At 47.8% G+C, this 7096-nt stretch overlaps 1 non-coding gene across 1 annotated transcript; it reads left to right on the forward strand.

Annotated features, from left to right (window-relative positions):
• Nucleotides 1-1238: 1238 nt before the first annotated feature.
• On the forward strand, nt 1239-1310 carry TRNAC-ACA. Its single transcript has one exon. It is a non-coding gene; the product is annotated as a tRNA-Cys (tRNA).
• Nucleotides 1311-7096: the final 5786 nt, after the last annotated feature.

Raw genomic sequence — 7096 nt, forward strand, 5'->3', positions numbered from 1 at the left:
CCCAAAGGCAGCGGCCAACCTTGCCCGCTGCCTTTGGGGCGCCCAGCTGGGTGCCCTCGGGCGCTCCCACGACCTTGGGAAGGAAGACGCGCGGCTCGGCTCTCTCCTCTCTCTTACCCCCTCTTCTCTCTTTCCCCTTCCTTTTTCTTTTTCCTACCTTTTCTTTTTCTCCTTCTTTATAACTTCTGTGCCCCGCCCCGACCCCTAGAGATGAGCCTGCCCTTTCCAACCTTTCCAGAGGAAATTATTATCTGCTCTCGAGGCACTAATCAAGTGACAGCTGCTCTGCCCGAGCTCCCCACCCCCATTCCTCCGCGCCCCCCACCCACCAATAATGCCTTGGGAAACCCTGCTGCCAGTCTAGGCTGCTCAGTGTGACCTTGATCGTCGCGAAGTGCTCGACAAATGTCCTCACCTGTCTCCCAGGAAGATGCGAAGGGAAGATCACCTTGGGGGCTGTTCAGGTTAAAACCCCAGTTCCCACCCTTGCTAGTTTCTTTGGGTGACCTTGCCCTGGTTCCTTGCCTCAAGAGCCTCAATGTTCTCATCTGGACAATGGGAATGACCGTGGTACCTAACTCACGGGGTTCTATACAAGGTTATATGTTAATCCATAAGGGCTACTTGGAACAATGCCCCGTAGATGAAAGTTCTCTGTTAATGTTTCTTGATTAATATTGTAGGTATGAACAGCCCTCTTAGCCCGGACCCACTCTCCAAACTGTCCTCACAGTTCCTGACCTGCCCCTCTTCTGGACCCAGAGATTGTCTTGTCTGTGTGTAGACTGGCTGATTCAGGTATCAATAATATCCCCCTGTAGGCTGTAATCATCCTTTGAGCTGTTCCAAACACCTAGGATTATTCTCCCAGTGGCCTCTGGGTAAATACTGCAGGTGCCTAAGGACACAGGGAGAAAGTAAGGTGGCTTCTGCCCTCTCTGAGCTGTTTCTTTTTGATCTTGGACAAGGTGACGCTTGATCTGGGCCTTGAGTGAGTTAAGTTCCCCTGGACAGAGTCAAGGGTATGAGGTAGAGCCTTCCAGGTTTGGGGAGTGGAGTCAGTTGTGTCCAAAATGTGACCAGCTCCCTTGGAAAGAGGTCTCTGGAGTAACTGCTGTGTGATCTTCAGCTGGTCACAGAACCTCTCTGATCCTCGATTGCCTTGTCTTTAATCCTTTGACCCCCAAGGAGAGAGCATAGTGGGAACACCCTGGCTTTGGAATGAAACTGATTTGACTTCCCTGGTGGCTCAGACGGTAAAGCATCTGCCTACAATGCAGGAGACCCAGGTTCAATCCCTGGATCGGGAAGATCCTCTGGAGAAGGAAATGGCAACCCACTCCAGTACTCTTGCCTGGAAAATCCCATGGACGAAGCCTGGTGGGCTACAGTCCATGGGGTCACAAGGAGCTGGATATGACTGAGCGACTTCACTCTCACTTTGACTTGCATTGGTTTTCCAGCTCCAGACCTGACTAGGTGACCTTGGTCAGGACATTTCACCTCTCTGAACCTCTGAACCAGTTGCCTGTTGTGTAAAATGGGAGTCATTGTAAGAAAAAGAAGAAAACTGGAAAGCCATGTTTTCTCAACCTCAGAAAAGTGACATTTGGGGCCAGATAATTCTTAGTTGGGGACCATCCCATACGTTGTAGGGCATGCAGAGGCATGATGTACCCACCGCTTGCCAGCAGTTCTCCCTCCCCAGTGACAACCAGAAATGTCTCCAGACATTGCCACATGTCCCTAACAAGCAGGGACAAAATTGCTCCCCATTGAGAACCACTAATTCAAAGTACGTGATACAGATAGCTGGCACATAGTAGGTGTTCAACATATGTTAGTCCCCTTCCCAGCTTTGACCAAGGAAGATCGGCTTCAGCTTCAGGGATAGTTTCACGCATGCGCGCACACACACACAGATCCCATGCTTCACCCAAGAATTAGCCCATACTGCCCAAAAGACCATCCAAATGTTTCTGCCTTTGTGCATGGGGCCCAGCTCATTATAGTCTTTTACTCCCTCGGGTTCCTCTGGGATGTTTCTTCTCCACCATCCCATCCCCTAGTGAGATAATACAACTCAATAGATTAAGCTCTCTGTGCCCCGTTTTCATCATCTGTGCACTGAGGATCATAATTGTTCCAATGTCGTGAGGTTGTTACAAAGATTCCTCAGTTAATACATGGAAAATGCTAAGAGCAGATAGTAAGCACTCCAGTAAAGTGAAGTGAAAGTCGCTCAGTCATATCAGACTCTTTGTGACCCCATGGACTATACAGTCCATGGAATTCTCCAGGCCAGAAAACTGGAGTAGGTAGCCTTTCCCTTCCCCAGGGGATCTTCCCTGGGGATCGAACCCAGGTCTCCCACATTGCAGGCAGATTCTTTACCAGCTGAGCCACAAGGGAAGCCCAAGAATACTGGAGTTGGTAGCCTATCCCTTCCCCAGAGGATCTTCCTGACCCAGGAATCGAACCAGGGTCTCCTGCATTGCAGGCAGGTTCTTTACCATCTGAGCTACCAGGGAAGCACTCCAGAAGTGAAGGCTTTTATTTATTCAGTTCTTACATTGAATACTGAATCTACTCGGATGCATTCAGCTCGTGGAGGAGAAAATGGGCTACTGATGGGTTAAATCATACGGTGTTACAGTGTGAGTCTCTCAGTCGTGTCCAACTCTTTGCAACCCATAAGACATTGTTTATTTAACAGGAGGTCCCGAGGAGAGGTTGGCTTCTCAGCCTGGTTCAGGACTTGGTGACATCATCAAAGACCAAGGCACCTGTGACCCTGCAGTCCTCATCATGGTGGCTTTTCTTCCAATGTTTGGAGCCTCACAGTCACAACATGGCTGCTGTATCCACCACATCGCTTGCTAACACCACTCCAAAGCAGGAAAGGAAAGAAGAGAATAAAGGGCCTCTCTCTTATCAAACTTTCTCCAAAGCCCGCAGCAAGAAGGCTCTCCCTTTACACCTCACAGGCCAGACTGGGACACGTGACCACCTTTAAATAGTCCTTGACCAAGAGCGAGGTTGTAACCATCAACTTAAAACAATCCTGCTCCATCTCCTGGGACATGGCTGCCTACAAAGCTTGGGGTTCTGTTATTAAGAGAGAAGCTTATGGGACTTCCCTGGCAGTCTAATGGTTAAGACTCCACACGCCCGGTTCAGGGGGCACGGGTTCGATCCCTCTTTGGGGAACTAAGATCCTGGATGGTGCAGCAAAAAAAAAAAAGAGAAAGTGAGGTGTCCGCCACAAGCACCTACGATGTTCCACACATGGAAGGAGGTGCTGGAACCACGGAAGTCAGCAAGACGTAACCATTCAGGCCCTCCTGGAGCTGACCTCACGCCAGCAAGGGGAGCAGACAGTGAGGCATTCGACAAAGACAGCAAGTTCCTTCTGTCATTCATTCAAGTATTTATTGAAGACCTACTGTGCGCCAGGCTGGGCTACAGCAGCGACTACAATGGATAAGGTTCCTTCCTTCCTGGTGTTTCCAGATCAGAGCAGGAGGAGAAAAGCAATAACCAGATTAGCAATCCATCAATAAACAAGCAAACAAATCAACGGGATCCTCTCAACTCTTCCAGAGTTGTTTGGTGGCACCTCCAGGCCTCTGCCTCAGGTCAGTGCCTGCCCAGGTCTCGCTACTCAGATCAAGAGCTCGGTGCTCATGTGATCAGCGGGGACTCCCTTAGTCCAGGGCTGGCCGCCTCCCAGCTAATCCTGGCACAGAGCAGCTCGCTGAACCAAACGTGACTAAGGAATCACAAGCAAGGGGAGGTTTCCTTTTTCTCTCTCCCTGTTTTAGCCTGACCTCTCCTCCCTTCTTCCTCATCACTTCCACCCCTCCCATCCAGGATGTTCAGCTAGAAGCCCCTTAGATCCCTGTCTGTCTCCAGGGCAGGTCCTGACATCAGCTCTAGCTGGGAAACGTTCACCAAAAGAACGGAGAGAACGGAGGAAGAAAAAAATTTTTCAGTTTAGCAAGAAAAAAAGTGACGGTAATAATAGGGAAATTCTCTCCTACAGGGACAACTTCAGAATTTCTGTCACCGTGTGCTTCGCGAATAATGGGAAATACCGTTTCGTTTCTGTTGCATAAGTCTCACGGTTGTGCAGAAGAAGTGAATGCTGCTTGGAAACATTTACACAGAGAGTTCCTTATTCCCTAATGAGACGCTCTCAGATTCTGTGGGCTCAGGATTTGGGCTTCCCTTGTAGCTCAGTTGGTAAAGAATGTGCCTTCAATGCAGGAGACCCTGTTCAGTTCCTGGGTCAGGAAGATCCCCTGGAGAAGAAAATGGCAATCCACTCCTGTGTCCTTGCCTGGAGAATCCCATGGACAGAGGAACCTGGCATGAGGTCACAAGAGTCGGACACGACTGAGCAACTAAACAACAGCCAACAGGATTTGAAGACCACCCCTACTTCCCAAGTTCTGCTTTTTAAAATGATAATAATTAAGAGAAAGCAAGAGGTGGTTTTTTTAGTTTTATTTACTCATTTCTTTCTTTTTGGCTTTGCTGCGTCTTGGTTACTGCACGGGCTTTCCTCTAGTTGTGGCCAGCAGGGGCTACTCTTCCTTGAGGCACACGGACTTCTGGCTGTGGTGGCTTCTCTGGTTGCAGAGCACGGGCTCTCTCTCTGGAGCACGTGGACTTTAGCAGTTGCGGCTCCCGGGCTCTGGAGCCCTGACTCAGTCGTTGTGGTCCATGGGCTTAGTTCCTCCTCGGTGTGTGGAATCTTCCCAGATCAGGGATATGAACCCGTGTCTCCTGCCGTGGCAGGCGGACTCTTTACCACTGAGCCACCAGGGAAGGCCCAACGGGTGGTTTTTTCTCCATCCCAAGTTGAACAAGCCAGGTGAGAATCGCATTATCGGACTGTCCCAGATTGCCAATCATTTCCCAGATTCAAATGAGTTCTCAGTAAGTCAGGCCAGCTGCCCAGAGAATCTTTTCCCATTCCAAGCACCAAGAGCAGCCTTCTGAGACGAGGAGAAAGATGTCTCCACCCTTGGCATTGGACAGAACAGCTGGACACCCCGACCCAAGGCTGCACACGCAGACCAGGGTTCATTTCTTCAGACCAAAACACAATTCTCTTCCTGCTACTCTTAGTGGGGCCACCTGCAACTCCCCAAGTCAAAACTTGTCCAAAGAAACCCTTGCTTTTAGAAGCAGATATCTCCAGAAGGCTCTGGTTCAAGGTCTGATCTGAACATAATAGATACTAGATTGATTCATGGTTTCAGGGCTTTGCCAAGTCATATTCCTTCTGAAAGCTTTGGAAATATAGCCTGGAGGAAAGAAAGAAGGAAATGCTTAGGACCTTCAGTTCCAATCCTAGCTTGGCTGCTGACCTGGTCCTTTCCTTTCTCTCTAGACTTTGGACATTGTAGCTCTAGAGACCAGCTGCCTGGGTTCAAATTCCAGCCCCACAACTTCCTATTGTGTAACTGTGCAAGTGACTATCTCTTCCAGCTTTGATGCATCTGTCTGTAAAATGGAACCGATAAGAGTTCCTACCTCACGGGGTTGTTTTGCGGATGAAAATACTTTATAACTTGAAAGTGCATGGGATGCTGCTGATACTCGATTGAGTATTTGTTATTATAACTGAGTGAAGCCATGATGCGTGGAGTTGTGGCAGGCATCTTGACACCATGAGGAAGGACATTGTTGATCATTTGAAGATGGCAGAAATGACAGATGGAAAGAACCTAGATCTTTGATGTCACTGAGCTCCTAAATTAACCAACTGTAGAGCCATCTGACATCTGCACTTCTTGTATTAGGGTCACCTAATTCTTTGAAATAAGTATTTCCCACTTCCAGCTTGTCTCTTACAAGGCAGATGCCCCAGAGAGGACTGCTATTCACCATAATGTTTTTCCAATGAAGCAGAGTTCTAAGATTCCTAACATGAAGCCTGGACTGGGAGTAAAAGTGAAGAAAAAGATTCAGAAATAGACTGATGCATAAAAGGTAAATTCTACAACTTAGCCAAGCCCGGAGATTGACCTGGATGGTGTATCTTGAAATTCTGTAGCAAGAGATGCCAGATGGTTTCAGCAGACATACTGGATACACATTTATATGTCTGGGTTTTTTGGGTTTTTTTGGTTTGTTTCCTGGACTCAATGCTCAAAAAATAGGGCTGCCCAGTCCAAATCCAGACACCTGGCAATCTCAGTGGTAACTTTTACTGAAAACTGATGGTTTCCTCTTTAGCCAGCAGAAACACAAACAGCCGCACCCTCCCCAAGTGCCATTTACACTGTAGCCTGCCTTCCAGATATGCTGGGCAAATTCTATTCCTGGAACCTCTGTTGAAAGGGAGAAAGTTCTAATACCAACTGTTGCCGTTTATTTTTTGAGCCCTCACTATATATCAGGCAGTATTTTTTACTATGTCTATCTGGATACACATATATCCAAATAAATGTATGGCAGCAGAGACTGGGAACTGGAACTTTGTTCCTTTTTCTGAGCCTCAGTTTATTCATCTGTTAAATGCAGACATTAAGAATCCTGCTCTGCCAGCTCGACAAGGGAATATGAGGGCACAGTGAGATCTTACAGCCCCCAGAAATCTTGAAGAAAAAATAAAAGATCCCTCTACAAAATAAAGGACTTTCTTCCCCTACCACACAAATGTAGGTCCTCAGCAATGTGAAATGTACACAGACTCATAGAAAAGAAAAGAGAAGTTGTAGCAGAGAAAGCACTACATACAGCCCCACGCAGCAGCGTGTGGATGAAGTTTTAAAATGTAATATGGAGCCAGCAAAGCCAGATATACAAAAGCACATTACGTATGGTTCCATTTACATGGTGTTGTAAAGCATATTAAACCGCAGGACTTAGAGGTGCACATTTGGATGGCAAAGCTATAGAGAAAGGAGTGTAACTTTTACTGTGTGGATCAGGGCAGTGGTTTCCTCCCAGACCAGGGAGTAGGGGTCAGGGGTTTAGAAGAGCCATACTGAGGCATGAGGGGTCTGGCAGTCTTGGATTTCTTACCCTTGGTGATGATTTCACAGAGGCTCACTTTTTAATAAGTTATTACGGTTTACAT

This window comes from Bison bison, unplaced genomic scaffold (assembly GCF_000754665.1).
Source record: "Bison bison bison isolate TAMUID 2011002044 unplaced genomic scaffold, Bison_UMD1.0 scf7180017864038, whole genome shotgun sequence".
NCBI classification, from domain to species: domain Eukaryota; kingdom Metazoa; phylum Chordata; class Mammalia; order Artiodactyla; family Bovidae; genus Bison; species Bison bison.